Source organism: Choloepus didactylus, chromosome 2, assembly GCF_015220235.1.
Source record: "Choloepus didactylus isolate mChoDid1 chromosome 2, mChoDid1.pri, whole genome shotgun sequence".
In the NCBI taxonomy this organism is placed as follows: Eukaryota; Metazoa; Chordata; class Mammalia; order Pilosa; family Megalonychidae; genus Choloepus; species Choloepus didactylus.
In genome coordinates, this window is record NC_051308.1 from 149,674,610 (window position 1) to 149,698,943 (window position 24,334).

The 24,334-nt window shown below is 37.0% G+C and overlaps 1 protein-coding gene across 2 annotated transcripts in view; it reads left to right on the plus strand.

Annotated features, from left to right (window-relative positions):
- Positions 1–4,444: 4,444 nt before the first annotated feature.
- EVI5 (ecotropic viral integration site 5) overlaps positions 4,445–24,334 on the plus strand; it is a 245,388-nt gene continuing 225,498 nt past the window's right edge. Inside the window, exon 1 of one of the 2 annotated variants that reach the window (XM_037826633.1) lies at positions 4,445–4,802. The gene's annotated coding sequence lies outside the window, so the exon portion shown is untranslated. The remainder of the gene's footprint in view (positions 4,803–24,334) is intronic. The other variant, XM_037826634.1, reaches the window with a different exon arrangement.

Here is a 24,334-nt window from a genome sequence, read left to right on the forward strand (position 1 = left end):
TGGAGGCCACAGCTTTTGTGTTTGAGTGCCATTTGGATTAGTATTGTGGAAAGCAACAAGGTTTTCATTGTGAGCCTTCATTTTTCCATAGTAAAAAGCTTCTGAACATTCGTTCAATGGTGCAATAGAGTATTGTTTCTCCTTTTTCTGGAATAGCAAAGCCAATAGAACTTTCTGACAGACGGAAATGTCCTATACCTGTGCTGTTGAAGATGGTAGCCACTAGCAACGTGTGGCTATTACTGAACACTTGAAATGTGCTAGTGTAACTGAGGAACTGAGGTTTTAATTTAATTTAAGGTAATGTAAGTTTAAATGTAAATAGCCACACGTAGCTTGTGGGTTCTATATTAGGCAGCATAGCTCTAGGATGTAACTGAGATGGCCTGGTTCTCTAAGGAAGCCCCAAATGCCAGCTGCTTAGGGTGAGAATGAGGTGTTTTCACCAGTGGGTTTGTTATTTTTTGCCTCTTAGGGAAATGTCTCCTTTGCTTTTCCTTTCTGTGAGCAATAGGGTTCACAGGGCTGGCTTAAACACCTTTGGCAGTTGACAGTATGATGTTCTGGGATTTAATCCTTAACAGGTTTAGAGGGCATAGAGCTCATACCCTCCCTTTCTTTGCCTCCCTGGACAGTGACACAAGGGTGTGCAGCATCACAACATAGAAAACTTTGAATTGGTAACTGAATTTACTGAGAAGGGTGCCACTGCCCACTGCCCCCCGTGCTTCCTTCATCTTCTATTCCACATGTGGGTTCCTAAGTGTGAATAGCAGAGTGGCAGAGAGCTGGAGCAGGGGTGGTGTTGGTGTGGAATTCACACAGTGGAATTTCACTTATGCACTTGTGAAAGGTTTGGAAGGAGGGCGACAGTCTGCTCTCTGTTAGAATGAGCTATTCAGTGAAAAGTTAAAGTGTAAGTGCTTTTACCAGAAAAGTATTCAGGGTAAGTGATGGAATGGGGTAATCTGGGGATAGTGATGGAAGGTCAGAGCTAATGGTACCTGCTTCATTAGGTTTTTAAATCACAGGATCACAAGATAAAGGCCTGTGACCTCATTTGGCATGTAAGCACGTAGATAGATCATTAGATCTATCTATCTATCTATCTATCTATCTATCTATCTATCTATCTATCTATCTATATCTATCTATCATCTACCATAATTTGTACCAATAAAATGAACCACAGATTTGTTCCTTATCGTTCAAAATACACTGAGCAGCTACTATGCCAAGTGCTGGTGTTAACTGAAGAGTCTAAGACAACATATAATCTCTTATCATGAAGCTCTTAATTTAGTAGGTGAGACATATACATAAACTAAAAAATTTTCAATTTCAGAGAGGTGATATAGGGCCTGTATTTAACCACTTCTGGCATTAGACTGTGTTCAAAGCCCTGCTCCACCACTTTCTTATAAATGAAAGCAAGTTACTTAGTATTTACTAAGTCTTAGTTTATTCATATGCAAGGGGTTATGATAATAATATCTACTTTATGAGGATAGTATGAGGATTAAGTAAAGCCCTTAAAAGGCCAATCCTTGCACACAGTGAGTCTTAACTATATATTAGCTATTATTTTTTAAATGCCATTTATTTTTATACATTTTTAGGTAAAATTTATATTCATTGAAATGCCCAGATGTTAATGATACATTTCTTGAACAAGTGAATACACCTGTATAACTCACATCAATGTATAGAATATTTTTATCACCCAGAAATTTCTCTCATTTTCCTTACCAGTCAATCCCCTGCCAGAGGCAACCACTGTTGTGAATTTTTTCACCTTTTCTAGAGTTTTTTTTTTCTGCCTCTTCTACAACTTCAAATAAATGAATTATACAGTATGCACTCTTTTGTATCACTTATTTATTTTTGAATAGGTAATATAATCACATGCTTTGAAATTAGGAAGGTACAGAAAGATATGCAGTAAAAAAGTCACCTTCCTACCCCTGTTCTTCAGTCACCCCATCTTCCTCCCCTGAAGCAACAAATGTTATTAGCTTCATGTAGGCCCATCTCACAGCTATCATGATTATCATTATAAGTTACAAGGGTTTATACAGGTGTTTGAGAACTCAGATTTTAAAGGTTCCCCAAAGAATTTTGTGACAACCCAGTTAAAACAATCCACAGTTAGTTTAAAAATAACTGGAGTTATTCTTTAGACCATGATTTCAAATGTCAAATTATTCTAGTTATCTTTTTGTGACTTAGGTAACCTTTAAGTCTCATCTAGTTCAAAGTCTAGCATTCTATGTTTCTCATTGATTGAACAAATGTATATTTAATGAATATGGTGACAACAGCCTTAAACCAAGCAAAACCAGCTCCTGGCCTCATAGAGTTGTTAGTCTAGTGCGGGAGACAAAAATTCACCAAAATAAGCATATCATTACATTTTCAGTGCAATGTGGTAGGAGAATGGGTCTAAGGTAGAAAGGTCAAAGGGTCTTTTTGGACTGGTAGACCAGAGCTGAGGTCAGAAAGATGAGGATATACGGATCAAAAGCAGTGGGTTCTCTGCCCAATGCACTAAAATGACAATTCTTGAGACCTAATAGACAACAGCGTTAATATGATGATGGGTGTGATTTTTAGTATTATAATGAGAAATACATCACTTATAGGTTAATGTTTAAGCTACTGCACATGTTAGGTGGGCCCATTTTGTTTAGATCCAGCTTCTTCTATCAAGATAACCTTGGAATTGGGGTGGGTTAGTTCTGGGCTGACTCAAGGCCTTTCATTAGTAAATATTAGGGGCTGTGTTTAGTGATCATATGACCGTAATGTTGAAAAACCAGATAAAAGGTGCATAGTGAGGGTCAGTCACAAGGTTTTTACAATCACAGGATCACAAGATAAAGGCTATATTGTTATGCAATCATTATCGGAGATCAAGGTGGCTGGATCACAGTGCAGAGATTTCAGGTATTTCCTTCTGTCTTCTCTAATATACCAGAAAGTAAAAAGGAATATCTGTATAATGATCCAGTGATCATAATCATCTCCAAAATCCTAACTTCTTAGTTACAGGGGTTGGAATAGCTTTCCAGGCACAGAACAAAGCATATGCATATACTCTGTGGAGGGAGGAAGGTGACAAGCAGTAGGTATTGGAAGAGGCAAGTGTGGCTGGACCTGAGAGTGCAAGGTGGAATGTGGTGTGAGGTGGAGAGGTGGGCAAGGATCCTGACTATTTACAGGGCTTGGTAGTTCAATGATTTTGTCTAAGACAATGGGAAGCTTTTGAAGTGGTTTAAGCTGGGAGTGACAAAGTTAACACTGTGTTTTGAAAAATCTCTCTGGTTCTTAAGTGAAGAGTTTAGAGTCCCAGAAAGGTGACAGTAGCTTGAACTGGGGTGGTGGAGGTGGAGGAGATGGAGAGAAGAGGAAAGATTCAAGCGAAAATCTGGGGGGTATAATCAACAGAATTTCCCAATTGATTGAATATGAGGGAAGGTGAGGGAGAGATGGATTAAGAATGCCTTGGTTTTCTTAGACAAGATGGATTCTGTTGCAATGAACTTGTTAATTGAAATCGACTTTAAATAATGGTGTGACCTAAAGTTATATGCAAAATTTTACCTCAGATAAAATTTTCAGTTTTCAAAGTTCTAAGCTGGGTGGAGGGCATGGCTTTACTTTATGTATCTCCATATTTCCTAACCTTGCTGAAAAAAATGAAGAGCTTTTTTTTTTTTTTAGTATTTAACAGTGGAACCCCTCCTGGGGATTCTCAAAAATTTAAATTAGAAAATAACTGGAGATATCTGTAATTGCTAGGCCAATGATTTGGGAATTCTTGTGCTGATTATTACCATCATTTCGTCATTTCTAAATGTTTAATGTAAGTAGATTACATTGTCTTTATTATTTTTCCTGCTTGTTTTTCCCAGGATAGGACCAGAATTAGGTTATTTCTGTCCCAAACTAAGTACTTTCCGTCTAAGAATTTCTTCGTTGGTTGGGTGGTTGCCGTGTGGATCTCACATACTTGTGCCCAGGTTCTGCCCCCTGCCGGATTATGCGCAAAGCCAGTGTTCCCAGACGACTGAAGGTAGAGTGCTTTGCAAACACAAGTGCCATTTACATGCTGATTGTTGTTTTAGAGAATGACCTAGGCCGCCTCTTTGGAGAGCCAGGGGTGGCCTTTCACAGCCTGCTTGTCCGCGCGGCTGGCCCGCCGCCCCGGAGACAGGCGCGTGGGCCGTGCGGCGGTGCGAAGCCCCCAGCCCTAAGCACAGGGGTCAGATTAGGCCCCCGAGGGGGTGGGCCATCCGCAGCTTTAACATGGAATGGGCGGTTCAAGTGACTGAGGAAGTCAGTAATTTGCAGGGCTGAGGACTGGTGCTTTGAAAGAGATGCAGAGGAGAGATTGGGATTTCCCCGCCTCCGCTACACTCCGTCCAATCCCTTCCGCTTCTTCTTTTCTCCGCGGGCCGGCCGGGCCTCTAACCTGCTCGAGCACTTTATGCGGTAGAGGCGGCCGGGTCTCTTTAAGGCCCTGTCGCGCCTGCGCTTTCGGCTTTCCTGACGCGGCCGCGCCGGACCCTGTAGGAGTTGACGAGCGGACGAAAGGTTGGCGGTGGTTGATACAGCGGCAGCGCGGGGAGGGGTGGGTGCAGGTCGGGAGCAACCCTGAGAACTGGAGTGAACGCGGCTGGGGCGCCAGACCGGCCCGCAGATCCGGCGGCGGGGCCGAGGCGCTGGGACGCGGCGGTGGCGCGGCTGCCGTCTGGATGGGAAGTTAATGTTTACGGCAGAGTCCACCCAACGTCTCCAAGGTGAGGGGCACCGCGCCAGGCCGGGCGGGCCGCAAGCCTGGGCCCCGCGGGGACGCACGGCGTGCCGGGGCGCAGCGGGCTAGGGCCGCAGACAAACTTGCGGCGCTAGCGAGGCGGGCGCGGCGGGTCCCGCTGGGGCCTAAGTTCCCTGTGCTAGCCTTCTCTCCTGCGCCGGACCGCGGCTCTCTTTCCGCGGGCTCTGGAGAAGAAACTAACAGGCTGGTCTTCCTGCGGAGTCTCAGGGAGGTGGAGGGGACGGTGCAGTTTCGGGGGGCGCTTCCCCGTAAATCCTGTAGAGAATACTGACCGTTCATCTCCGCCCTCGAGACCAAAAGTCAGTTCTCTCTGGGTGACCTGAATGGGTGAGACCTCCTGCGCCCCTTGCTTGCAGAGTTGCCTTCTGTTTAGCCTCCTGGGATTCTGCGCATGTCCGTTCTCCAGGCAGGTGATGGGCAAGCCAGGTGTGCCAGGTGACTTCCAAAGATGCACTTGGGACGCGTTTATACCCGTCACTGAATCACCTTATGACTAGCGGGGCAAGCCTCAAATTAACCGCAAGATTTCCGGTAGGTTGGATTGTGGTGTTCGTGTTTGGTTTAGAGTTGCTGTGATTTCTTTTGTGTTTCTTTTTATCATTTGGGCGTCTTAGACCATCTGAGTTGGCATCCTTTCTCCCAAAGAGTTAACCAAAACTTTTGGAATGGTTCCCTCACGTTCTTGCTATCTATCGCCGTTAGAGGTGATTATGAAAAGCAGCATTTTATTGCAAAATAATCTCTTCTTTGGGTTACAGTGTAGAATAATAAACTTCTTTCTTTTCTGTAAGAAGGAATTCCAGTGCTTTATCATCTGTTGGTAGTTTACCTTGTTTCTGGGCTCCTGTGTTAGTGGCTTTCTTGATTTTTAATCTTATTAGTAAAAATTTCGTCAATTTTACCAGAAGTTCTTTTTCTATTCTAAAGTGCTAGCCTTAAAAATATTTCTGAGAACTCCGTCAAAGAAATCTAAGAAAACTTAATGAAGCATAATATACAGAAAAAGTGCACAGTTAGTGTGTGCAGGTAATAAATTTTTACTAAGTGAACCACCACTGCATAGATCAGGAAATAGAATATTAGGTTGGGGTATATACCTGGGAGTGGAATTGCAGGTTTGTAAGGTATGTGAATGATCAAATTTTAGTATTAGATAATGTTGAACATTTTTCCAGAGGAGTTGTATTCTAGTTCCCCCACATCCTTGCTGATGCTTGTCAGTTTCTAAAAATTTGCTATTCTGGTAGAGGTGCAGTAATACCCTGTTTGGTTTTATTTTGTATTTTCCTGGTGATTGAGGCTGAGTTTCTTTTATTAGCTGTTTATATGTTCTCTTTTGTGAAGTGTCTGTTAAGGTTTTTTTGCCCAGTTTTCACTGGGGTTTTAAAAATTGATTTGTAATTTTTTAATCTGGATGAGTCCTTTCTCAGGTATATATAATTTCCACTCTATATTTTGCCTTTAGATCTTTTATGATGGATAGAAATTCTTAATTTTAATGAAATATACATTATCAGTCTTTTCCTTTATGGTTACTGCTTTTTGTATCCTGCTTTAAAAAAAATCTGTGTGTAGCTTAAGAATATGAAGCCTAAGAATTTCCTGTATTACCTTATAGGAGTTTTATTGCTCTACTTTTCACATTTAAGGTGTACAATTTACAATAAAGTCCGTATGAATTGTAGGGATCAATTTTGACTTTTAATCATATGGATATCTATTTGACCCAGCATCAGGAATTCAAAATACCATCCTTGCCTCTCTGCACTGCTGTGGCACTTATTTATAAATCAGGTGATTGTATACGTTTGGGTGTGTTTCTGGACACTCCATTCTGTTTCATTAGTCTATTTGTTATCCTTGCACCAATATAACTGTGTTAATTAACGTAACTTTATCATAAGCCTTGTTATGTAGTGGCATATGCTCTCTAGCTTTGTTCCTTAAGATTGTTTGGCTGTTCTTGGCTCTTAGCATTTCTGTATAAATTTCAGAGTCAGCTTGTCAATTTCCACAAATTTTGGAAATTAGGATTGCATTGAATCTATGGAAGAGAATTGATATGAATATGTTATACCCATTCATTTAAGTCATTTAAAATGTCTCTTAGTAATGTTACATAGTTTTCTGTGTAGAAGTCTTGCACATCTTTTGATAGATTGTTAGATTTATGCTTAGGTATTTGATGTTTTTAATGTAAATAATTTTAAACATCTGTGGCTAGTATATACAAATGCAACTCTTTTTGGGGGGTGGGGGGTGGGGGCAGACTCTGGGACTACTTTAAAGCAAATTCCAAACATCATTTTTCAATAATTCTAAGTCTTCATTCTTCATTCAGAATCTAGATCAAATTGCACTTTGTATGTTCTAGTTTCCAACGAAATTTTGCATGGTATTTATTTATTTGTTCTGTGCATGGTATCTCCAGTGTCTGGCACCAAAGATTTATAGAGCGTTTAGTGTATTGCAAGTCTCTGTGTTAAACTAGGGATACAAAATTGATTAAGATGCTGTCCCTGCCCTTAAGAAGCTTAGAGTCTAGGAGGATAAAGACCATTATTCTTCACAGGGAGGTGCTCTGATGGTCTGGCAGGGAACAAAAGGGGCATCTAAATCAAACTAGGGGGTATATGCCTGGCTCCTAGTGTTCTGAGAACTAGGGAAGTGAAATGGGCTGTGGGTGGGGCTGCTGTTCACTATACTTACTTCTGCATAATGCCTTCACTTTCAGCCTTGAACCTCACTCCACCCTACTCGAGTCTGGAGTCTCTCTTGGTCAGTGTTTTCTGATGCTAAATTGATGAAAAAATGGGAATGGTGGTGGGAAAGGGAACCTGGAGAGCCTAACTGTACCCCATCCTGTCTTTAAACCACTTCCCTTCTCTTCAGCCCCATGTCTCTCCTCCACTAACCGTATACCTAGAGACCCTCAAATCCAAATCCTGAGACTCTCTGAGTTTCTGTGAGTGAGACAAATCAGCTTGTTTCTTGACTGCATTCCCTTGTGCAGTCTTATAGGTTGCAGTTTCCTTCTCTATTCATTCATGGATTTGTCCATCTCTTCTTGTTTCATGATTGCCGTATCTTCTCTTAGCCGTCTGAGGATGTTGATGGTAGTTTCTTTAAAGCTTGCTTTTCCTTGCATAGTTTGTTCCTTTCAAGTTACCTTTTTGTCTGTTTAGTTCTCTCAGCAGAAGAGGCCCTCCTTCTACTGGTAATCTTTACCTGTCTGCTCATGATTAAGAGCCAGTTAAAAACTGGTTGGAAGCCCTGAGTTTATAGGTGGAAACTCATTGACTACTCCCTCCTCATTGACTTCAAGTTCAGCTGTAGACTGGAGTCAAAGGCAGTGGGTCTCAACCTGACTGAACATTAGAATCACCTGGGAGCTTATAAAAACTAGCGCATATTGCTCTCTAGACCAAATACATCAGAATCTCTAGGGGTAGGACCCAGGTAACAGTATGTTTAAAAAAATTTACGTGTGATTGCATACAGTGAAAGGTACAGATCTTACATATAAGTTCGATGAGTTTTGACATGTATATACCTGTGTAACCATACAAGATATAGAGCATTGCCAAAACCCTAGATAATTCTGTCCTGTCCCTTCTTCTATCCTCCCTACTCCCTCCTCAGAGGAGACCACTGTTCTGATTTCTACCCCCATAGATTAGCATCAGTATATTTTGAAGCTGACCAGCTGATTCCATTGTGTGGCCAAGATTGAGAAACAATCTTGGACAGTTGGATGCTCTCTCCAATGTCTGTGTCTTTTCTGGTCGTATTTCCCAGAGAGTATCTTCCAGTTTTCTGCTTGGAGGACAGAGGTCTGGTTGCCAGTGTTCTGGGATCTCATTAGAAAAGGGCTGAGTTCTGAGCCATGGAGCGTTTAGTATATAGGGTCACATAATTTGCCATTTTTGTTAGGATACCTACTTCTTCCACTATGTCTGCTTTACCCTTTTGCGAGAATAAATCTCGAGCCTTCACAGTGAGGGTGGGGCAGCCATTTGGCAGCTTGGAGGAGGAGTGGGGTCTAGGTTTCTAACTGTTCAAACAGCTTTCACTGATCCTTCCTTATTTTAGTCCCCTCCTTCTCCCACTTTGTTCTGGCATTTCCTGAGTCTTTTGAGGATTCTGTGGCATCAATTGGGTTCCTTCTTGGTTATCAACCCTACTGGTTTAGGATTTGGCTGTCTTTAAGTTACCACTCATCCATCTTCTTTTCAGCTTCCAAAATTTTGTTGCTGTTGTCTTTTCTTTCATTTTCTGTGTCCTTATGGTTTGTGTCTTAAAAACAGAATAAAGCAATAACAACAAAAGTTTCCTTATCCTTGTTCTAGTAGGATTTGGGAGAGAGCAAAATTAGATGTACATTCAATCTGCCATCTTAGCCTGGAAGTCTGTCATCTGTTTTCCATTATAAAAAATGTGTGGCCATCTGCTCTCCACTGTTATGTCCTCTTTGTGGGGTTATACATTAAAAAAATTTTTCTTACTATTATTTAAGTAGAGTGTCAGGAGGGAGAGGAACTAAAAATTGGATCAATCTGTCATTTCTCTTGAAGTCTCAAAATTCTTTTTAGAAGTACTCATTGTCCCAGAATCTTAACGTCTCAGGATTGAAAATGACTTTAAAGATAGTCCAGCCTAATGAGCTGTTTGATACTTCCTGTAAAGTAATTGTTCGTCCTCAAATGTGGGAAACTCATGGTAAAGAGGAAGTGAGTAATTAGAGTGACTGGAGAAATGGATTTTTTATAAAATGCTTCTGAGGCTGGGCTATGGACTTCTACAAGGGGTCTGGCAATCCATATGTGCATTAAATAATGTTTATTGCATGAATAAATAATAGTTTTTGCATATTAGTAATGTATAATAAAGATTATTAAAAATAAGTCATGGTGGTTTTGTTATTTCAATCAATAATACTTAAATCCAACTATTATCACTGGGGGAGGAAGTACCAGAATTTTTAATTTTAACAAAAGGGTCTATAACAGGAAAACTTGGATATTATTGCTAAAGATAATGTTGTGGGGATCTTTAAAATTTTTTCACTTTAAATTCTTAATAAGTTCTGTAAAACATGAAAGTGTGCTTACCACTGTGTAAAATTCCCACTGGCCTTTTCCCACCCCCATAAATTAATTATTTTACTTTTGTGTTTGCATATTAAATTCAAGATATCAACCCAAGATGACTTGACAGTGTGGTGTGATAGTCGTCCCTCATTGGGAACATGTGTTAATTAATTTGTGCTTTATATAGGGAGTGTGTTGACTGTGGCCTATATGTTTGCTCAGAAAGGGTCATCGTTCTCATTATTACAGCTTGCCTGGTGCTCTAATTTGTTGCTGTTTCCAGCTCTTTATCACTATTTGAATTTGTACCTCAGGAGAGCTTCTCATGCCTGTGCTGTTTGCAGTGCCTCTTTTTAAGTGGCTGAAGACAATATGGGTTTAATGCTTGTTAATTGTTCTTTGTATTCCCTCAACCCTTGCAGTTATACTGTGAAATGTGTTCCCTAAAGCTGGTAAAACTAGCTATTATCTGGATCTTTCTTGTTGGTTTTGCTATTCAGTGTCTTTTGAGTTCATTTTTAGGACTCTGTCCTTGAGGAACTGTTAGCTAGGTCCTGTGTTCTTGGAAGAGACCTTGGCGAAAGATAATAACAGAACTAGCTTTATTATAGATGATTGCTTTTTTGTTTGTTTATAGTAAAGTATAAGCACTGATACAGAAGTAAGGATGAGGATTTTGTCTTAACTTTGAGTTGGTGCTCTAATGATTAGTTGCTCTCTTTTTTGGCCTGATACAGATCTTTTGTTATGTTCAAAAATGTATCCAGCATTCTTATAAATTATGCTAGTAAGTTTGTAGAACAGTGTTAACAATTACTGGATGAAATTGTGGCTTTAATGAACAATTATATAATATGATATGAATTAAATTCCTGAGAAAGAAGAAAAATATCTTCAGAAGACTGGACCATAATTTGATGTTGAGAAGATAGACCTTGAAGTAAATTGAGAATGAATTTTAGCGAAAATGCATTTGAATATTTATTTAAAATACATGTTATAGTTGAGTGCAAAATTAAAGATTCAACTTGGCTGCCTTTTTGAAAATATGGAGGAACTTCTTTTCTATTGCCAGATGAACAAGCTTATAAAGGTGTTAAGTATGATGATACATTTACTTTTAACATACAGATCAGAAAAATGAGTCATATCTGATCTAGAAATTTAATAAAGTTATAAATATTGTAGATATGTCATTAATAATGACCAAAGATAACACATACTTAGCACATCCTATGCGTCAAGCATTTTGAGGAAATGGTAATCTGTTTTACATAGACAGAAACCTTTGTTCTCATAAAATTTACAAGCCAGGGGAAGACAAAGTTGATATATTCTTGTTTATGAGCGACGTGATAATTTTAAAAAATGGCTAATTTGCTGATAATTGTTTTTTTTATTTTTTATTTTATTTTATTTTTTAAATAAATCTGGAGTTTTATAACTAGTAAGGAAAAATGCTGAGTGAAGTACAAGTTTTAAATCTTAATATTTGCTTTAAATTGTTTTGAGGTAAAATTTGAATATAGTAAAATGCACAGCTTTTAACTATACAGTTCAATGCATTTTGATAAAGGTGTACATCTGTGTAATCCTGCTCCCCGCAGTATAGTCCTTTAATGTTTCCTTTAATCACTCCCCACTGTTCTGATGACTTTTATCATAGATTGGTTTTTTTGATCTTGAACTTCACATAAATAGAATCATACAGTGTGTATTCTTTTGTGTCTGGTTTCTTTTGTTCCTCTGACATTCATCCATTTTGTTGCATGTATACTTAGTTCTTTTTAATCACTGAGTAGTAACCCATTGTATGACTGTTACACATTTGTTTATCCATTCTCCCATTTGGCTCTTTTTTTTTTTTTAATTCAGTTTTATTGAGATATGTTCACATGCCATACAGTCATCCATGGTGTACAATCAACTGTTCACAGTACCATCATATAGTTGTGCATTTATCACTCTAATCAATTTTTGAACATTGTCCTTACACCAGAAAGAATAAAAATAAGAATAAAAAATTAAAGTAAAAAGAACACCCCAATCATCCCCTTGATCCCACCCTATTTTTCATTTAGTTTTTCTCCCCATTTTTCTAGTTATCCATCCATACACTGGATAAAGGCAGTGTGAGCCAGAAGGTTTTTACAATCACACTGTCACCCCGTGTAAGCTACATAATTATACAATCGTCTACAAGAATCACGGCTACTGGGTTGCACTTTGACAGTTTCAGGTATTTTCTTCAAGCTATTCCAATACACTAAAACCTAAAAATGGATATCTATATAGTGCATAAGAATGCCCTCCAGAGTGACCTCTCGACTCTGTTTGAAATCTCTCAGCCACTGAATCTTTATTTTGTTTCATTTTACTTCCGCCTTTTGCTCAGGAAGATTTTCTCAATTCCACAATGCTGGGTCCAGGCTCATCCCTGGGAGTCATATCCTGCATTGCCAGGGAGATTTACACCCCTTGGATTCAGGTCCCATGTAGGGGGTCCCATTTGGCTCTTAAGAGTAAAGCTGTTATGAACATTTGACTACGAGTCTTTTTGTGGACATACATTTTCATTTCTCTTGGATAAATAACTAGTGATGGAATTTCTGGGTCTTAGGTAGGTGTACTTTTAACTTTAGAAGATATTGCCAATTACCAGCAATCTGAGAAGTCTAGTTGAGTGACAAATCAAAATTGAGTTTCAAAAAGATTATTCTGTGCAGCCAGGCAAAAGACTCAAGGTAGGAAAAACACACAGGAGGCTCCTGAAGTTATACAGTTGGGAACTGATGTAATCCTGCTCCAAGGAATTAATAGGGAAGTAGAGAAGATTATGGGTTGTAGGGCTAGAAGGAATGGAATCTTTAGACTTGGTATGTGGGGTGGGGATAAGAGGGGTTAAGTGACCCCTGTGTACCTGGCCTAGGCTGCTGGATATTGCATGCCAGTCATTAATAGAACACAGTGGAGGAGCAGGTTTGGAGGGAAGAGGTGATTGAGGTAAAAGGAAGTAGATAAGGTAATTCTGGGAGTGTGTGTCCTGAGGAGAGAGGCTAATACGGAACTTTGAGGGACCATTGACATTTAAGAGATTAGCTGATAAAAAGGACTATGCAGAAGAACAGAGGAGTAGCTACTGCAGAAGGAAAACCTGGAAAGTTATCTAATGGAAGCTAAACTATAGGACTTTGAAGGGGGGGGGGGGGTTGAATGTTGCTTTGAGTATAAAAAAGTATATTTTCCTTGGAGGCCAAATTTTTTTATATGTTAAAACTTAAAATGAAGTATCACTTGACCCAGCAGTTGTACTTCATGAATGAAATCCCGGAGAAACACACAAAGTGTAGAAAGACATGTTTAGAAGTATAACTGGCACCTAATATGTAATAGTAAAAAATTAGAAACAATCCAGGTATCCATCAGTAGAGGACTGGTTAAATAAAATATGGTACATTCCCATGATAGAGTACTGTATAGCTGTTGGAATATAGTAGCTTTATTTATACTATATTAGTTTCCTGTTGCTGCTGTCACAAATTAGCACAAATTTACTGGCTTAAAACAACACAGATTTATTCTTTTATAGTTCCGGAGGCCAGGGGTCTGAAATATTTCACTAGACCAAAGTCTAAGCAGGGCTGGTTCTTTCTAGAAGCTTTAAAGGAGAGAATCTGTTATCTTGCCTTTTTCTGGTCTTGGAGCTTCATTCCTTGTATTCCTTACAGTGTGTTCTTTGGCCCCTTCCTCTGTCTTCAAAGCCAGCAGCATAGCATCTTCAAATTTTTCTTTTTGTATCTTCACATCACCTTCTCTCTCATACAGACACTTGTGATTACATCAGGTCCAACCCAGATAATTGAAGATAACCTCTCCATCTCAAGATCCTTAACTGACTCACATCTACAGGGATTAGGACTAGGATATCTTTGGGAAGGGGACATTAATCAGCCCATCACATATACTAATAAGGACAAAAGATCAAGATCAAGGTACATTAAGTAAAATTATTCTCCAAGAAATATGTATGTCTAATTTTTTAAAAAATACATACATACTTATATACCCATGTCATCACATACATATGTGTGTATACATATATGCGTGTGTATGTAAAAGAAATCTTGATGAATTCTGATAAATACACATCAAACAGCCAACAATGGCTGTCTTTGAGAGTGGGATTACAGGGTACATGGACTTCCCTTTTTTCTTTTTTTTTTTTCTGTGATACTAGAATTTTTAATTAAAGTGTGTATCATACTGAGCAAAAACGAGGGTCTTGGTGAGTGACCTTGGTAAGTGTGGTTTCAGTAAAATGTTAGGGTAGAAGCCAGATTGCAGTGCAAAAGTTGGAGGTGAGGAAGGGGGAGAGTGAAAGCTAAGCTGCTTACCTGTTGCATGGCTATGGGGCAGTGGGCACTGTGACAAGGGTTTACTTAGGGAGATAGCAGAGCAACATGTTTCGAAAGTTGAAAACTGAAACTGGGAAAAAGCACCTGAGTTCCAAGAGAGAAGGGACATTCAAAAAGCTTGAGGCCTGAAGTCTCCCGAACTTGGTCTGAAGACCTGTGGCAGGTGAGAACTAGAGAGTTGTGGAATGGGGAGTAGTGAAGTTTAAATTGTTTTTGTTTTCTTTAATATTATCAGATTTTTTAAAAAACTGTTGTAACCCTTAATACTTCTTTGGTATCTTCTGAATTAAGTTATTACATTACTGTGGAAATTTAATCTTGCTGGTGTACTCTCGTTGTGTTGACTTGTCCCAGAAAAATCTGATTGTTTCTGTAGTGTATTATATGAGATTCTGGATTAATTTTCTGTTTTATTAAAAGTGTAACTTTTGGGGGATTTTTTCCTGTTGTCATCGAGACTATCATTGCATTAAGAATCTGTTTATGTAAGTTTGTTTCAATTTTCTTTTGACTCTAAAATGTAAAATCAGGTAAGAGGTATCATGCATCCCAACTTTCCAACCTTCTTTCAAGTTCGTGACAAGGAAACTAAGGTTCAAAGATTTTAAATAACTTGTCAAGGCTACACATCTTGCTACTAGAATCTGGTGCTTTACCTTGCTGAGATATTAAGGACCTTTAAATAATTTTCATATATTTCCTTATGTCCAGTTTTCATTAAGATACATTTTTGCTCTCATAATTTCATCACTCTTTATCAGTATTAGTGCAATTAAAAGTAATTAAAATCATTGGCATTAAAACAGAATTTTTAGGCCTTTGCATGATTTATGCACTATTTACCTATTTGGAGAATTACACTGAAGATTTTTATTGCTATTTTAGGACTTTTGAAAACAATTTTTTTCTTTTTTTTTGTAATTTTATTGAGATCTATTCACACACCATACAAACCATCTGAAGTATACAATCACTGGCTTGCAGTATCATCACAAAGTTGTGCATACATCCCCATGATAAATTTTAGAATGTTTTCATTACTCCAGAAAAGAAATAAAAATAAAAAAGAAAATCTAAATCCTCCTATACCCCTATTTCTCCCTATTATTGACCCATAGTGTCGGTGTGGTATATTTGTTACTGTTAGTGAAGAATATTAAAATATTACTGTTAATGATAGTCCATAGTTTGCAATTGGTGCATATTTTCCCATATACCCCTCTATTATTAACTGCTTGTAATAGTAGTGTACATTTGTTCTAGTTGATGAAAGAACTTTTTTATGTTTGTATAGTTAATCATAGACATTGTTTACCACAAGAGTCACTGTGTTATACATTCCCATGTTTTAACCTTCAACTTTCCTTCTGGTGAACATGACTCTAAACTTCCCCCATTCACCACATTCACACACCATTCAGTTCTGTCAGTTACTCTCATGGTAACGTGCTTTCATTACCTCTATCCATTTCCAAATGTTTAAATTCGACCTAGTTAAACTTTCTGTACATATGAAGCAATTGCTCCCCATTCTTTAGCCTCATTATATATACTGGTAACCTATATTCTATATTTTATGTCTGTTTACATATTATAATTAGTTCATATCATACAATATTTGTCCTTTTGTGTCTGACTTATTTTACCTAACATAATGTCCTCAAGAAAATGTAATTCATTTTTCTTTAACTTTTTATTTTGAAGTAATTTCACACTTACAGAAAAGTTGCAAAAATAATACAGAGAATTCCAGTATACCTCCTACCCAGATACCCAGATTTACTAACTTTTAATATTTTTCTACATTTGTTACATCTATCAAGTCATCTTCTAAGCATTTGAGAGTAGGTTGCATATATTGTGCTCCTTTAACACTTAATATTTCCTTATATATTTCCTAAGAACAAGGATAATCACTTATGTAACCACTATTTAACATTTGGTATGGAGTGACAGTGCTTAACACACTTTTTGACACAGTGCTTGATATATTGTGTATACTAAAAGATTTATACATTATATGATACATTATAAGAGGTACTTGTTCTGAATTTGTACATTTTAAAAGACTAGACTGAAACGTAAGAAAACTGTGTGTGGATATGCTTTTTTTTTTTCCTTCTTCTTTTAAATAATTGCGTGCTTGTGATAATGGGAAATCCTTGCTGTCTCTGATCCAAGACTAGATTGGGGTCAGGGAACAGGCTTAGCTTTTCACTCATGAACTTGAACACCTTAGCTATATGAATTTCAGGTGCAGTTCAGATGGTCAAATTTTGGTTATCCAGTGCTTTTATTCGGTGTATTTTAGATGGCATTGTCTCCTACCAGTTTTAATACAAAACTATTAGTGGGAAAATGACACCAGTAATTTGGCAATAAAATGAAATACTTGATGTAATAATAATTCTGGAAAATCTGAGGGATATTTTTCTTCCTCTAGGAAGGAAAACAACCTTAAATTTTGCTGGCAATATAGTAAAATACTGTGTTGCAAAGAATTTGGTAATGTAAGAATTGACAGCTGGAAAAGAGGTGAAGTAGTATGGTGTAGTAGAAAGAGAAAGGGTTTTGCTTTGTGTTCTGAGACTAAATCTTTCCGAGTCTTTCTTTTTGAGAAAAATGTGTAATTTGACATTTGCTGTGCAAATTTGGTTATAAGAAGTGGACATAAGAGATGTAAAGTACCTAGAATAGTGCCTGGCATATATTTTGGTGCTCATTATGATTTTGTGATTATGATATTAATAAAAGGAGACTAAAAATATTTCAACCAGATAGCACATAACTAGTATCAGCAATACTCATGGTTTGACTGGGTTGGAAAATGTGTGTGGGTATGTGGGTACTTTTGTGTATAGCTTGTATTTCAGAGCTGTGGCGGTCCAGTAGAACTAGGAAATTTGGTTAGAGAGCGATACATGTGGTACCTTTTAGTGAAGTTCTTTATAGTGAATTTAAGTACAGATTTCCAACTATCAAACCATAAACTAATACTATTGGAGTATTAAATATAAAATGTTGAATATAAACATTTGCAACACAATTGACATTCTATATTTAAAAGATTTTTTAAAGTCTTGTAACCAAGTTAGGTTGTTTGAAATCGAATATTTCTGCTAGCCTTGGTAAGATTCCATTTACCTCTAATATAGACCTGTAGATTAATGTGGTGGCCATTGCTTTATTTTCTCTATTAATTTTTTTTTTCTTTTACAAAAATTTATTTAATTGACTTTATTTTTAGAGCAATTTTAGGTTTACAGAACAATTGTGCAGAAAGCACAGAAAGTTCCCACAGTCTCTGCTCACCCCCCCAGTTTCTTCTATTATTAACATCTTGCATTAGTGTGATATATTTGTTACAATTGATGAACCAGGAGATACGTTGTTATTAACTAAAGTCCATCATTTACTTTAGGGTTCATTCTGTGTTGTACAGTTCTGTAGGTTTTGACAAACATGTAATGTCATGTATCTCCATTATACATCATACAGAACAGTTTCACTGCCCTAAAAATGCCCTGTGCTCTGCCTATTGATTCCCTTTCCCTCCCTCCTACCCCTGGCAACCACTGATCTTTTACTATCTCTATAGTTTTGCTTTTTCTAGAATGTCCTATAGTTGGAATTATACAGTATGTAGCTTTTTCAGACTGACTTCTTTCACTTAGCAGTATGCATTTAAAGTTCCCACGTCTTTTTTTTGCTTGATAACTCATTCTTTTTTTTTAAACAGTTCTATTCATATTCCATACAGTTCATCCAATGTGTACAATCAGTGGCTGTCAGTATAATCACAGAGTTGTGCTTTCATCACCACAGTCAATTTAAGAACAGTCTCACTGCTCCAAAAAGAAAACCCCATACCCCTTATACCCTCCTATTATTGACACTTAGCATTGGTCTGGTACCTTTTTAGTTAATGGAAGAATATTATCATATTTCTAGATTATAATATTATATATAACATAATATATACTATTATGATATTCTAATAGCTTGCATTAGGTGTATTTTCCCATATGTCACCCTATTACATCTTGAAATAGTGATATACGTTTGTTCTGGTTTGTGGAAGAACATTCTTACATTTGTATTATTAACCACCTTTGTTTTGTCCACAGCAGGATTCACTGTATTATACAGTCCCATGATTTATATTCTAGCTTTCCTTCTAGTGACATACATGATCCTAAATTTCCCCTTTCAACCACATCCATAATCCATAATTACATTCCGAATAATGTGCTACCATTATTACCTCTATCCCTTTCCAAACATTTATAATCAACCTTATTAAAACTTCTGCACAAAATAAGCATCAGCTCCCCATTCTCTACCTTCATTCTATCTCCTCATTCTGCAGTCTAGATTTTAACTAAAATCTAGAGTTTGCTCATTATAATTAGTTCATATTAGTGAGACCATAATATAGTATTTGTCCTTTGTTGTCTGACTACACTCCACATAGTGTCCTCAAGGTGGTTCATCCATGTTGTTGCATGCATCAGGACTTCATTCCCTCTTACAGCAGAATAACATTCCATCGTATGTATATACCACATTTTGTTTACACATTCCTCAATTGATGGACACTTGGCTTGTTTCCATCTTTTGGGAATTGTGAATAATGCCACTATGAACATTGGTATGCAAATGACTGTTCAGGGCTCTGCTTTGAGTTCCTGTGAGTATATAGCTACACCTACTAGCACCTACACCTATAGCAGTTCTATACTTGGCTTCCTGAGGAACTGCACCCTGGCTTCCACAGTGGCTGTACCATTTTACATGCCCACCAGCAGTGAATAAGTGTTCCTATTTCTCTACATCCTCTCCAACAGTTGTAGTTTCCTGTGGCCTTTGTAATAGGTGTGAAATGATATCTTATTGTGGTTTTGACTTGAGTTTCCCTAATAGCTCGTGATGTTGAGCATCTTTTCATGTGCTTTTTGGCCATTTGTACTTCCTCTTTGGAAAAATGTTCATTCAGGTCTTTTGCTCATTTTTAAATTGGGTTGTTTGTCTTTTTATTATTGAGTTGTAGGATTTCTTTATGTGCTCTGAATATTAAACCCTTATCAGATATGTGGTTTCCAGATTTTTATCCCATTGAGTATGCTGCCTTTTCACCTTCTTGACAAAGTTGTTTGGAGAACAAGTCTTCAGTTTTGAGGAGGTTCCAATGTTTTGTTGCTTGTGCTTTGGGTGTAAAATCTAAGAAACTATTGCCTACCACAAGATCTTGAAGATGCTTCCCTACATTATCTTCTGGGAGTTTTATGTTCCTGGGTCTTATATTTAGGTTTTTGACCCATTTTGAGTTAGTTTTTGTATAAAGTGTGAGATAAGGGTCTTCTTTCATTCTTTTGGATATGGATATCCAGTTCTTCCAGCAGAATTTCTTGAGGAGACTGTTTTTTCCCAGTTGAGTGGACTTGGCAGTCTTGTCAAAGATCAATTGACCATACATGTATGGGCCTATTTCTGAACTCTCAGTTTGGTTCCATTGTTCAATATATGTCTCTTTATGCTGTTTTGGCCGCTCTAGCTTTGTAATATACTTTAAGATCAGGAAGTGTGAATCTTCTAACTGTTCTTTTTTCAAGATGTTTTTGGCTATTTGGGACTCCTTACCATTCCAAATAATTTGATGGTTGGCCTTTCCATTTCTGGAAAGTAGGCTGTTGGAATTTTGATTGGGATTGCATTGAATCTGTAAATCACTTTGGGTAGAATTGATATGTTAATGATATTTAGTCTTCCAATCTGTGAATATGGAATGTCCTTCCACTTAAGTCTTCTTTGATTTCTTCTAGCAATGTTTTGTGGTTTTCTCAATATAGGTCCTTTACATCCTTTGTTAAGTTTTTTTTCCTAGATATTTGATTCTTTTGGTTGCTGTTGTAAATCTTGATTTCCTCCTCAGATTGCTTGTTACTAGTGTACAGAAACACTACTGATTTTTACATGTTGATCTCTTATCCCGTCACTTTGCTGAACTCATTTATTAGCTCTAGTAGTTTTGTTGATTTTTCAGGACTTTCCAAATATAGGATCATATCATCTGCAAACAGTGACAGTTTTACTTCTTTCTTTCCAATTTAGATGCCTTTTATTTCTTTTTCTTGCCTAATTGCTCTGGCTAGAACTTCTAGTAGAATGTTGAATAACAGTGGTGACAGTGGATGTCCTTGTGTTGTTCCAGATCTTAGTGGGAAAGCCTTCAGTCTTTTACCATTGAGTATGACGTTAGCTGTGGATTTTTCATATATGCCCTTTATCATGTTAAGGACATTTCCTTCTGTTCCTAACCTTTGAAGTGTTATTATCAAGAAAGGATGCTGGATTTTTTTCAAATGCCTTTTCTGCATCAATTGATATGATCATGTTTCCCTTTGATTTGTTAATGTGATGTATTACATTAATTGATGTTCTTGTGTTGAACCACCCTTGCATACCTGGAATAAAACCCACTTGATCATGGTGTATAATTCTTTTAATGTTCTGTTGGATTCAATTTGCTAGTGTTTTGTTGAGGATTTTTGCATCTATATTCAATAGAGAAATAGGTCTGTAATTTTCTTTTCTTGTAGTATCTTTATCTGGCTTTGGTATTAGGATAATGTTGGCTTCATAGAATGAGTTAGGTAGTGTTCCCTCCTCTTCAGTTTTTTGGAAGAGGTTTTTTGGAATGACTGGTAGAATTCACCTGTGAAGCCAACTGGTCCTGGACTTTTTTTTTGTGGGAAGGATTTTGATGACTGATTCAATCTCTTCACTTATGATGGTTTGTTGAGGTCTTCTGTTTCTTCTAGAGTCAATGTAGGTTGTCCGTGTGTTTCTAGGAAATTGTTCATTTCATCAAAGTTGTCTATTTTGTTGGCATATACTTGTTCATAGTATCCTCTTATGATCTTTTTGTTTCTGTGCCATCAGTAGTAATATCCCCCTTCTTGTTTCTGATTTTATTTACTTGCATCGTCTCTTTTTTTACTTTGTTAGTCTAGCTAAGGGTTTGTCAATTTTATTGATCTTCTCAAAGAACCAGTTTTGGCTTTGTTGATTCTGTGTTTTTTTTTTTTTTTTTTTTTTTTGTTGTTGTTGTTGCTCTCAATTTCATTTATTTCTTCTCTAATCGTTATTTCCTTCTGCTTGCTTTGAGGTTAGTTTGCTGTTCCTCCAGGTTTGTGTTAGGTCTTTGATTTTTACCTCTTCTTTTTGACTGTAAGCCTTTAAGACTATGAATTTCCCTCTGGGCACTGCCATCACTGTGTCCCATAAATTTTGATATGTTGTGTTCTTGTTTTCATTTGTCTCAAGACATTTACAGAACTCCCTTGTGATTTCTTCTTTGATGCACTGATTGTTTAAGAGTGTTGTTGATTAACCTTCATATTACTTGTGAAGTTTCCAGTTCTCCACCTGTTATTGATGCCCAGCTTCATTCCATTTTGATCAGAGAAAGTGCTTTGTATAATTTCAGTCTTAAAATTTATTGAGACCTGTTTTGTGGCCCAACATGTGGTCTATCCTGGAGAATGATCCATGAATACTTAAGAAGAATGTTTGTCCTGCTGTTTTAATGTTGAGCATCGTTTCATATGCCATCTGTTTATCTTCTTTGGAGATATGTCTGTTCAACTCTGTTGCCCAATTTTTAACTGGATTGTTTGTTTGATTATTGAGTTTTTGAGTTCTTTTTATATTTTGGATACAAGTCCTTTATCAGACAGGTGTTTGCAAATATTTTCTCCCTGTTTGTGGCCTGCCTTTCCATTGTCTTAACAGTGTCTTTGGCAGAGCAGAAGTTTTTAATATTAATGGAGTTCGGCTTATCAGTTTTTTTCATGCATTGTGCTTTTGCTGTTGTGTCTAAAAAATCATTGCTAAACCCAAGATCACCTAGATTTTCACCTGTGTTATCTTCTAACGGTTTTATAGTTTTGTTTTATGTTTAGGTGTTTGATCTGTTTTGAATTAGTTTTTGTGAATGGTGTAAGGCCTGTGTTTAGATTCTTTTCTTTTCTTTCTTTCTTTCTTTCTTTCTTTCTTTCTTTCTTCTTCTTCTTCTTCTTCTTTTTTTTTTTTTTTGGTATGTTGAAGTACAGTTGTTCCAGCATCATTTTTTGTCCTTTCTCCATTGAATTGCCTTTGCTTCTCTGTCAAAGATCAGTTGACTGTATTTGTGTGGGTCTATTACTGTGCTGTCTGTTACGTTGCATTGATCTCTTTACCTGTTCTTTGGCCAGTCCTATGCTGTTTTGATCACTGTAACTTTGTAGCAAGTCTTGAAGTTGGGTAGTGCGAGTTCTCCAACTTTATTCTTCATTGTTTTGTTGGATAGTATGGAGTATTTGCCTTTCCATATAAACTTTGGAATAAGTTTGTCAATAGCCACAAAATAACTTGCAGGAATATTCATCTTTTCTCTTCTCTTCTTTTCTCTCTCTTTTTTTTTTTTTTTTTACTTTTTTTAGAAACTATTGACATTGTTTACAAATTGGGAATGTTTCCTTTTGTGCTAAATGTTAGTTGTTTTTTTTTTTTTAATTTTATTGAAATGTATTCACATACCATACAAACATCCGAAGTGCAAAACAGGTGTTCACAGTATCATACAGTTGTGCATTAATCACCACAATTTTTGAACATTTACATTGTTGCTAAAAATAAAAATAAGACTAAAAATAAAAGTAAAAAGAACACCCAAAATATCTCATACTCCTCCTCCCCTATTATTCATTTCCTTTTTGTCCCCACTTTTCTACTCATTTGTCCATACACTGGGTAAAGGGAGTGTGAGCCATAAGGTTTTCACAGTCACACTAAATGCTGGTTTTAAGTCAGGTAAATGCTAAATATTTATCCAGATCTTGTATGGAATTTGCATTTATATAAAAATTATAAAAAAGGTTTTGTTGATATTCTTGAGATCTTTTTTACACTGTTATTATTGCATAGATCTTGGAGAAGAAGTTAAATACAAGTCTATAGTATGCTGTTTTAAAGAAAGTTGGGAATTTTCATGTGATATGACAATTTCATTTTCAAATACAATTTCCATCTCAATATTTTAGTTATTGAGTTTATTAAATGGGTAATCATGTTAGTTTTGGGCACGCCTTGTAGGTCAAATAAAATCCTCAGGGTCATGACACATTCTCTTAAGAGACAGTTAATTTTAGCTCACTTTTCTATCAGTGATTTACGCTTGTCCTTTTAGGACAGGATATTTAGTATCCTGGTTCTACCATTTGTTAGCTAAAGAATCTTGGGCATGCTTTTATAACCTTCGGTTTCTTTATCTGCAAAATCTACCTCAGGGTTTTTGTTAAGATTAAATAAGAAAATGAATGTAATATCCTGGCATATAGTGATAGTAGTAGCATATCATTTTATTTTGCTTTTCTAAAATTGAGGTCTAGAGATAGGAGAGATCAGAGAGAGAAGGAAATACGCTGTATGCCTGAAGAAAAAAAAATCTCATAGAGAAACTTGTTATATAGACATATAAGGAAAGAGAGTTGTCAGCAGTGTTGCTGTTTCCTGTTTTTTCCCTTTCTCTGTAATTCCTGTTCTTCTATTTTTTGTTGTTGTTTGTTTGTTTTCTGTTGAAGCCAGCACTGTGTATCTTTGCTTCTTCCTTTTCTGTTTGGCAGCTGTTGAGTTAAATGAGTGAAAGTCACAGTGTGAAATTCTTAATGGATATCTGTAGGCTACTTTTGTTTTTTTAAATAATAATACACTTTATTTCTAAAGCAGATTTAAGTTTACAGAAAAATGTGCAGAAATTGCATAGTTCCCATAATACCTCCCTCAATATATATAGTTTCCAGTAATATTAACATCTTGCATCAGCATGGTACATTTGTTACAATTGATTAATCAGTGTTGATACATTTTTATTAACTAAAGTCCATGATTTACATTAGGGTTCATTCTGTGTTTTACAGTTTTATGGGCTTTGACAAATGCCCAGTGTCCTA